This window comes from Cyprinus carpio, chromosome B24 (assembly GCF_018340385.1).
Source record: "Cyprinus carpio isolate SPL01 chromosome B24, ASM1834038v1, whole genome shotgun sequence".
Lineage (NCBI taxonomy): Eukaryota > Metazoa > Chordata > Actinopteri > Cypriniformes > Cyprinidae > Cyprinus > Cyprinus carpio.
Genome location: NC_056620.1, coordinates 19,918 through 31,162, shown reverse-complemented (window position 1 = coordinate 31,162; position 11,245 = coordinate 19,918).

Here is an 11,245-nt window from a genome sequence, read left to right as displayed (position 1 = left end):
TCTTTTAATTTTTTATGCAGTGAAGTCGACTCTCTTTATGAGGGAATCATTTAATTGATGCATCAAACGTTTCATGCCAGAACGGGACTTATTTTGGACCAAAACAAGGTTGCACCCCAATGTGCCTACCTTACATACTTATAGGGTGATTCAGGTAAATTTTTACAGTTTGCCATCGATCACTGGGGGAAAAAAATGTTCTAAGTAACTCCTAATAAGCGAGTAGGGGACCTCTACTTTTGGCAAGGTTTCTTATGTGTGATTGATGGAAATATGATGGATTTTAATCTATATTTTAATGATATTTACTATATACTAAGGGGCCCATAAAAAAAAAGTAACTGAATGGCACAAATGAGTGCTGGTAGATCAAACAGGACTAAAACATGATGAAACACGATGAAAGAAGTATATCCTAGATCATATTCATATTGGATAGAACATACCGTTTTGTTAATAATAGTGACCAAGTAATACTTGCTTGCGAGAAAGTAAGTACTGAGAAGCTCAGATAATATGCAAATTTTTGGACAGGAACCAAAGGAACTGAAGTCATTTGAATGTGTGAGGTCACTGGAATCATTTACTCAGCTAAATCATTTTAAAAAAGCGATTCTGAAAGGGTTCTTCCCCTAAAGTACACTAATGGTGTTAATCAATGCTGAACAAGATTATTATACATTTACATAAAAAAAAAGACGTCATACTGTAATAGACCAGCCAACGTGGATGAAGTCATTGGATGCGTGGTTCTTTTGATCATTTAACTCAACCAAATCATAAAAAATAGTGGACTAATCTAATGAAAACTACTTACTGCTGTGGGTATAGATGCACAAATGTGAATCAGTTTTGTCTATTTTTGCACCATCAATGAAAACATCTTTTTAATAATCTCATCTTAATACAGTGTCATTCAGAAGACTATGGACGCTTCGTGTCCACTAATAATTAAATGAATAGTTGATCAATAGTTGCAATTACCCCTTTATTCATTCATTCATTCCTTTCGTTTATTTGCCATTTATTTAACCGCATTTGTATTTATTTTTGCATGTATTACAGTACGTATGTTATATGGTAGTTGGAAACAAGCTTCCATAGTCGTCTGTAAAACTTGCAGTTACGTGTAACAAAGTCACAATGTGCCCATCTAGTGCATGTTTACATGAATTAAAATAATAAAAAAGCATTGCAAAAATGCTTTCTGTCTGAATAACAGCTAGCTGCTGTGAATTGGTCAGAGCTGTAGGCCTGGCTAAGCAACTATTATTAAGGATGGTCATATTTTTACATTATTTTAAACGTTTCTTTGTCTTCGCTTCTGTATACCCTTTGCATTGTTTAGAATTGTTTTGGAATGTTTTAGGTTTTATTAAGTATTGATTTGTGCAATGTTTGCACTGTATCCCATATTGAGAAATGGTGAATGCAGTTCATTTCAAAGAAGAGTCACGCTACACCATAACAATTGTACGCCAAAACAAGTAAATAATCTCTCTGTGTTTTTTAGGGTCTTTGCTTAATACCTGAATATTATTAGGAATTTTCATTTTCCCACCTCTATTTCAGAGATCTAACCAAGCCAAAGACATTTTGATCTGTATTAAAGCACACAAGATGCCCGAACCACAAGCCCAAAAGGACAATTGAAATGGGGCAGAAAGAAGACGCCATTAGAAGTGATGAATAGTGTATTTAATTTTTTTCTTTCTTTGCGGTAATCCTTGCTATCTCTGGTTTGCATGCAGAGCCCAAGACAGCTTTCAAATTCCATTAAGAAGTCATCCCATAACTAATGTCATGAAAGCAAAAGAACCTATAAAGTCATATGTGCGGCGTTATTAAATTATTTCCAAATCACATTATAAAACCTAATGTATTTTGCTCGTTATTTTTAAGGATCTTACTCAGTTTTAATTTTCCTGGTCCCGTCATTTTTCTTTCCATTTGTCCTACTTTTCGCTAGACTTCCCAGCTTTACGCTGGCTTGCAAAATTAGTTTCTTCTTTCCCAATTCTCTTACTGAGAGAGTTTTAATATAATGTGGCACCTCTCCAGCACTGCCTCGTAGTCATGGATTCCTTAAACAGCCGCTTCCTACTGAGTGGCCCTCTCTGAGCCAGTGCACACTTAAACCCCAAGGTTGTCTTTTTAAATTTGGGATTCCACACCTCCCCACATTAAGATGAATGTCAGGGCTGAGCAAACACTTAACATCATAGCAAGAGAGGCCTGCTTAGAGTCCCTCAAGTCTCCCCTCCTCCTCAAACTGCTTTCAAGACATTTTTTGAGTGCGAAGAGGCATTTTAGAGACATTTTTCAATCGAAATGAAGGCAATGAGCTATAGGGGAGAGTGCATGGATTTTACATTAATTTATATTTTGATATTATAATATTTTTTTTTTTATTTATTATTTTTTGTGTGTTTGATTTTGTTTGTACATTTTGTTGTATGATTGCAATGAATAAATCATAATGATGATTTTAATATCATTTTTTTTTTTCTAATAATGTGCAATATAGTGGCATTTTTTACATCATAGATATCATCTTTAGTGACATTTAATAATGTGTCGTCTATTTTAAGATCTTTTGTCAGTTAGTATTCTTCAGAGACGTTTTTTGTATTCTTGATTATCGGAATGTGTATCATCCTAACAAAAGATTTTCTCAACTATAATAACAATATTATTTTCCTAATCTATTATCACTAATTAAAAATATGTAGAGATAAGGGGTGCAGAGTAGAAAGAAACATGGTATTTCCCCCCCCTAAAAGTAATCAAATGTTTGCACCAATTAGCATGTGCCCTGTTACATAAGTGTATGAGTATTCTGGCCCGCTTCATTAAGTACACTAATTGTGTTTTTACTGGAATCGCTGCTGAACAAGAGTATTCCCCAAATTTACGAATAAATTAAAAAAAGGACTCATAAATTACCACTCTCATGTGAACCGCTGTTTTGCTATTTGGTCCCCTTAAATTAACCCCATAGCTCTCTCTCCTCTCTGGCCAATTTGGTTTCAAGCAATGCTGTTCTGTCACTCCTGGCATTGAAGCATTGGAGCTCCATAACAAAAAGAACTGAGCCGTTTGTTGGTTGTGTTGTTTTTTTTCAATGCATTTATAGGGCTTTATAAAAATTTAATGGGTCAAAAATTTATCTAACTATTTATTTTATTTAATTATTTAATTTCTTCATTCATTCATTCATTTTCCAATTCAATAACATTCGCCTACACCCCAAGGCCAAAAACTTGGAACCCCCAGCCAAAAAAAAAATTAAATGAATTAAATTAAAACTATTAAATTAAATTAGTTTTGTAAATTATCCTGTTAAAACACAATAGTTTGAAAAATTATACTGTCAACCATATGCCAAGTGGTCTCTTAAAAACAATAATCTTAATTATTATAAAAAGTCCAATTACCTTTGGATAAAAAATATTTTCAACAACCTCTTTAAAAAATCTGAAATCGTTTTTCTTATTTTCAGGTACAGGAAAAAAATAGCCAACTTTACAAGTAGCAACTTAAGGACTCTAATAATAAAATAAAATATATTATTACACTTTCATAAACTCCACTCAGGGGGCACCACAAAATGGTTTTGCCTATTTTTTTTGCTTTGAGTGCAACATTAAAAGGCCTTTGCAAATCCTAAAATGTGAAAATGATTTAGCGGGAAAAAAAACAGTTAGATAAAAAGTGGAAAAGCAATATCAATTGGCATTTATGGGGAATTAGCCAGAGAAAAGGCCCAACTCAACTTCCTGATTGCCAGCCAATCAACAGTTTTTCTTGGGTCCTCGGAAATTGTTGATTGTTTTCCAAAGGATGTGGATTTATTAGATGCTCCACATTCTCTGATTATCTGACTAACATCAAATGGCTCCTTTTCAACTTTAACCTTTGCTAAACTTATTGAAAACTCTTAAAACAGCCCACTGTGAATTGCCCATATTTCAGCACTGCTAAATGAAGGATTCAAGCTATTTTACCACCAGACATAACTAATTGTTTGTGTTTAAATTAGCCTCAATGCTCAGAGGTGAATGGGCAAATGATCGAGAGACCAGGTCTGCTGTCATTAAAAAAAAGCCCGGGTCAGTCTTGTTCATTTCAGTGGCCATCAGGCAGTTATTTCAGAACCGGTGGTTTTTGAAGAAATGCATAGCAGCCAGAAAATAGGAAATGTTTTCAAATTTCTTATTTTCTGCGTGAGTGAGGCAAACTCTATCTTGAAATGGGACAGATGATGGGCATTCAAATGATGATCAGCCATACTCAATCTATCTCTATGCTATCTATATCTATCTATATAATCTATCTATACTCTCTATTTTCTAATCATCATTATATAAATCATCGTTTTATCTCATCTAATCTATTTATCTACTCTATCTATCTATCTCATCTATGTAATTCATTCATGTTCCACTAAATCTCTATATATCTATCTATCTATCGCACTCTATGACATTCCATTCTTATATCTATCTAATCTATCTATACATTCATTCTAGCTCTATCTATCTTATCTAATATATATATCCATTCATGCTAGACTATCGATCTGAATCTATGTATCATTCAATTTTATATTCTCTATATATCTAATTCTAATCTATCTATTCTCTCATTCATTTCTATATATGATTCTAATGTATTATTCAATTCATTTCTACCTATCCTATCTATAATCTAATCTATTATCAATCTATCATTCTTTCCTATTATCTATTCTATCTATTCTATTGTAATGTATTTCATTATATTCTGTCTACGCTATCTAATCTATCATCTATTCCATTCATTCTAATTATATATTATCTATAACGTATTCTATCTAAGTCTTCATTCTATATCTATCTGGACTTATATTATTCATTCTTAGATTTATCATCTATCTATCCTCATCTTATTCAATTTTCTATGTAACAGTTCAAGATAAGTCTCTATATAATTACTATCTAAATTATCTCTGTATAGTGTTCAATTTTTGTATCTTCTATCCTTATCCAAATCCCACTCAAAAGCCATACTCATCCTCAATACAGCTAGCGGATCTGGTTCTGTTTGGTCTGTACTGGCTATAGTTTCTGTTTCTATTCCAATCTATCCTGTCATTCATTACTGTTCCATCGTATTGGTTCTCGATGTATTGTTTAATTAATATTTGTATACCAGTAACTATTTAATCTACTTCTTATCTATCTATCATTCATCTATCTTATCGTGTTATTTCTAATCATGTTCCTTCAATTCATCTATAATCGATCTAGTCTTAATCTAATAGTTCATTTCTACTCTATCGGTCATTCATGATAAATCTATCTAAATCTATCTATCTATCTATCATCTATCTATCTTATCCTATCTATCGTTCATTTCCTATCTATGTTCATCTATTATCTATCTATCTAATCTATACTAATTATTCATCTCATTATAATCTTAATTCTAAATAATCTAATTCATCTATTCGATAGTTTCCTATCAACTCTATAAAAACGTATTCTGTTGTCTGTATGTATGTATATTTACGGAATATCTACTCCAGTTTTATCTCTTTTTCTTTTCGTTTTCTAGGTTTTCTTTGTGGGAATCCATGTACGTCTAGATATCTGCTGCCGATCGGTGTACCTAAAGGCTATCATCGAGGCCTTGAATTTGAGTTCATCTAGGACATGGAGCAGGAAAAGGAAACAGAGAGCAAAAAAGCTAAATATCTATCCCTACAGGAGTTGGACGGGAGACTGCTCCTGTAGAGTCGAGGCATTATCTAGCAGTTGTGAACCAAGGGGACGGAAGGCCTTTGTCCAGTTAAAACTACTAAAGACGCGAATGTTGTACAGCTGATGATTGAGTGTATGGTGGAGCAGCCAAAACAGGGGGCCCTGAAACGGGATCCAATTCTTATTAGCAACTTTTAAATTCAAAGTTGCTGAGCTTCATCATTATGTCAGAAAGGAAAGCGCAGCCGCCATGGGTCGAAGCCGGACGGAGCGCCAGGAAAAAAAGATTGAACTCGAGAAGCCTGCTAAATGGGGCAGAAAAGCTCATTGGATGCATTCATTTGTTAGGCACACTAATGACGAAACCGTTAATTCAGGAGCTGATGGACGGGCCACCAAACAAAAGGGGCACCACCACGAAGATAAAGTTTTGTCAACTTTGTTGTGGCGCATCGCTCATGGCTGGGTTCGAGCCGAATATCAAGGGGGGCTACCTTAGCCAGTTAAAGGATGACTGCCTTCACTACCTGTGACAGAAAAGCCATGCCTTCACTGTATGCAGCGAGTTGTGAGGGAGGAGGCTTGGAGGTGCAACAAAGGAGGGACTCAGATTTGATTCGGGCCTGCCGCTTCTCGAAGCTAGAGACGACAACACAAGGAAGACCAAGCGAAACTAAGGCCCATGGAAGGGTCATCTGAAAAATAAAAAACAGGAGGGAAGGGCTAACTTTAACTGAAAGGTCTGGAGTGACAGGGAAAAAAGGGCCAAAGGGACGTTGTTACTGTCTGCAGGATTTCATTTGACATAGAGGAGCGGAGGTGCCAAGAGTGCTCCGTTTGCTTCGTTTGCTTGTGTTCTCGTCATTTCAGTGGACAGCATACTGTGCCAACAAGTTTAGGCAGTTCGACGGCCTGGATTTTGCCACATGGCGGGATTTAAAAAAAACATTGACCGGCTGTCCCAGTGTAAAGGACCCCAAGAATGTCGTTACGCGGAAAAAACTGCAAAGGCATTTTCGATGCACACTTTTCTTTTGTTGCGGTGTGTCATTCACATTAAAGTTCATATCTGGTTAATGGAAAAATACAACTCGGGGAAAAAAATGCCCAACATCCGTATTATAGGCTAGCCCACGGCCACGCCTCCAGGAGCTTGGCTTTTGGACTGGAGGAGTCCCTGCGGGAAAAAAAGTATTTTTTCTTTTAGAAATATGATATCAATTTCTGTCATCCGATTCGTTTTTTTGGACCGCCGCCCTAAAGGATGCAGTACTACTCTAACATAGGGTACTTTCAAGATTTAAAAACCATGAGATTATCACTGTACTAAAAAAAACTGTGATATGGCACGCCTCCAGGAGCTTGCTTGGTTGCCAGTTGGTACGGAGAAGGCTTCCTCCGAGGTGTTTTCCTCATTTTGAAAAAAAAGATAAAATATCAACACTTTGCTTGGTCAGGTAACTGCTGCACCGCGCTTGTAAAAAATATGCTCCTAAAAAATGTCGGGGGAAGTATGAAAAGAGCGATGTATGACCAAAGGAAATCGCCCTTGGATTTTCTGAAGGAACTCCGAGCTCAGATTAAACTGTTCCAGACACAAAAAAACAGCTTACAAAAACCCAAGGGAAACAAGGTTTTTCTACAAAAAACATGAAGCTGGTTACCTGAGGCTAGGAATTTCAGCCCAATTTTTTTTTTTTTTTGCTGCACGAGGGATTGTGTTTTTTTTGTTGTCTTGAAACTGGGAACGGAACAATGTAAAATCAACTTCTTTTATTATGGAAACAACCATGGAACAATTATTTTATAGCTCCGGGACCGCACGCCTCCAGGAGCTCGGCTTTTTAACGGAGCAATTTTTTAAATTTTGTAAGCTGTATTTTTCTTGTTATGTCTATGACTAAAATTAAACCACTTTTGGTGGAGATTTATGAAGGACCGGCAGTACCTACTCTAAAGGTACTGCAGATTGGCCAACTGAGATTAGGTTGAAACTGTGTATGTTATGTACCCTTTAATGCAGTTGTGTTAGGGCGTCCCTCAGTTGTCCTCATTGTGAAAAGATGATCTCAAAGTCATACTCACTTCACTGCTGTGAAAGGGTTCAAATATGCAAAAAAGCTGGAAAAATGTCAGAATCTGCAGGAAATGGAGGCTTTTTCTGAAGAAACATAGTATGTCAGATTAACATGTTTCAGAACAAACACGGGAACAAGGGAACAACGGGTTCACAAACTTTTGAAGGGGTTATTTTAAGAATTTCATGCAATTTTTTGTTTTTTTTTGTTTTTTTTTTTTGGTTTGTTTCGTGTTCTTGTTGGACTAAATGTAAAATCTTTTGTGAAAATATCTTATTTTGGGACATACAAATAAAAAAATAACATGGCATATGATCTCTTATATTGTTCAAATTATTCACATTTTGATTCTTCAAGGGGTTCCAAACGGTTCGCCTGGCCACTGTATATATTGGTGTGGTGTGTTTGTAGAAATTGTAAAAAACTGTCTTATTTTCTAATAGAATAACAACCATATGTCAAATCTCTATTACACAAACAATAAAAACACATATTTGCATATGCTAGACCATTCTGTTACATATACTTATAAAATGTATACAGAATTTGTTTTTCAGGTGGTTCTTTTGCACGCGCGCGCACATTGTCACACACATATCAAAATTTTGTTCCAGGTGGTTCTTATTTTGATTTCAATATATATTTTTTTTGGACTAATTTATAACCCACATATATGATGAGAATAATAAGTTGTGTTTCACATTTTATTTCACCAATGCATTTTCACGTTGACTTTAGGCTGCACAGCAAAAAAAAATGAATGTTTGTTTTGAATGAAATGCATTTCCAGACCACAGCAAGAGAAAAGTGCCTCGCTCTGCATGTGCTGATTTATTGTTTCAATTATCCTTCATTTTCATTGGACTGATCAGAGGAGTGAAATTGTGAGATTACCCCATAAAGCAAAGAAATATGCTAAACATAATTCCATTAAGATCGGAGGCATAATACGAATGCCCACTTTCTTGCAGGGTAAGATGGGGTCTTCTAGATGCCTGATCTTTATTGGTCAGATATATTTAACAGGAGGACCTTTTTTGTGTACAGTTGGATTACAACTACAGAGGAACAAAGGTGGGTCTTTCTTGCAGATCATAAACAATGGCAACAAAAGTGCCCCAACCCTCAGAAACTTATCTAGATTAGGCTGTGAGGGCCAGTATTTAACAGGGGGGGTCGCTCTGTGACATAAGCCATAAGCAGAGGAGAGGCAATGATAATAGGCTTCTGAATGGCCTTTCCACATGACTTGCATCAGGGCTTCACACCTCAGCACTCGAGGCTTGACCGGCACATAAAAGCCACTGCAGAGATCATAGAGGAATGATCTCTGAGGTCCAGGATATTGCCCCTGTGTTGCCACAACTCAAACTGCCTGAAACAGAGAGAATCTCATCTCGCTCGTTTTGGCTTTTGTGTGTTATTATTGAAAACTTGTTTTGTTTTAGCCATAGATTTAAACTTTTGCCATAATTGAATTATTCAAAAGTGTTTTTTTTTTTTTATAACCGTTGAATAAAGTACTCTCCTGAAAACGTTTCGGTTTATGTATGGTAACCCTCATTCCCTGAAGGAGGTAATGGAGACTAATTGGGATATTCGCTTGGATAGACCAATCTACTTTGAGTGTAAACTAAACAAGCAAATGCACATTGGCATGCAATTATTGCATCTAGCTGCAGCTGATCACAGCATGAGTATAAGGCGGCAGCAGGTGCAATGCATACCAGGTTTCCACTGAGGAGCCGGTGACCTGGCCACTCAGCGGTGGTACAGCAGCCAAGGCGATGGGACGTGACGTCTCCGTTCTCTCCTTCAGGGGACGAGGGTTACCATACGTAACCGAGACATTCTCTTTCAGTCAGTCACTTTCATCTGTTTAGGAACATATAGAAAATTGGAGGTGATTGTAACCCTCTTGGAAATGGCAGAAGTCTGTCGGGGAAGCACGGACTCTGAGGCTATACCATGGACTTTACACATATGGGATCCACTTAGGTCTCACATTTGGTCTGTGGCCTTCTACTGGTTCTCAAGGATTCAGCGAGTGAAGGCCTGGCGCCGGATGTTCCACCATGTCTGGCTGCTGAGGGGATGGAGGAGCTGGACAGGGTCTATGAAATGGACTATCTGGAGAGGTTTTAGCAAGCCGACACCTAACCGGGGTCTCTCAGTGCCACTACCCGATTTGAGGTGAGAACACAGGAGGATACCGGCTTCCACACGAAGGCTAAAGAATCTAGCTAACGTGTTGGGGGTTTGAGGTCCTAAAGCTTTGTGTCCAGTCTATGTAGCATCTGAGGGCTCGGACGGGATAAAGCAAAGTTAGGGGTGGGTCTGCCTCCTCCAGGGGCAGCACGTGCAGGTTCACCACCTGATCCCTGAAAGGATTAGTGGGAACCTTAGGCACATAGCCGGGACGGGGCCTTAGGATTACCTGGGAGTCAGCCGGCCCAAACTCTAGGCACAAATTATCAACCAAAAATGCATGCAGGTCCCCTTGGGATTCAGTCTTGATGGACTTTAGGTTGAATTTATGAAAAGGATATGATTGGAGGTGCTGTATTGATTTTGGCACTGGAGTGAAGTCCCAAGAGGGTATGGTGGGGGGCCAGGAAGGATTCAACCTCCTGGACCTTCTAAGGAACCTGATGACCAGGTCATGCTTACCCACCGACTTCCCTTCCATGGGGTCATGGTACGCAGCAATCGCAGCAACCTGGTATTTGAGGGTGGAGGGAGACAGCCTTTGCTCCAGCCCCTGCTGCAAAAAGGAAAGCACAACCCTGATCAGGCATCTCTGGGGGTCTTCTCGACAAGAAGAACACCACTCGACGAACAGGTTCTGCTTCAAGACGTCTCGTAGATGGTGCTCTCGTCAAAGTGATGTTGTCCACTACCTCTTGGAGTAGGTCACCTAGAACCTCTGCGTCCCATCCAGGGACCAGACATGAAGTTTCCAGAGGTCTGGACGTGGGTGCTGTAGGGTGCCCCATCTCTGAGTCTGTAGATCCTTCCTCAGAGGAATCCGCCAGGGAAGGGCTGCCGCGAGGACCACTAGTTCAGGGAACCAGGTCCAAGTGGGCCAATACGGCGCCACAAGCAATACCTGCTCCTCGTCCTCCCTGACCTTGCACAGCGTCTGTGCAAGAAGGCTCACTGGGGGAAACGCATACTTGCGCAGACCCCGAAGCCAGCTGTGTGACAGTGCGTCCGTGCTATGCTGAGTGTAGAACAACTGGCAGTGAGAGGTCTCTGGAGAGTCAAACAGGTCTACCTGAGCGGCTCCAAAACGTCTCCAATTTAGCTGGACCATGCGGCGATGGAGTCGTCACTCTCCCGGGAGCATAGCTCGAGACAACTCATCAGCCGTATGGTTGAGCAGGCCCAGAATGTGAATGGCATGAAGTGACCAGCACGTGC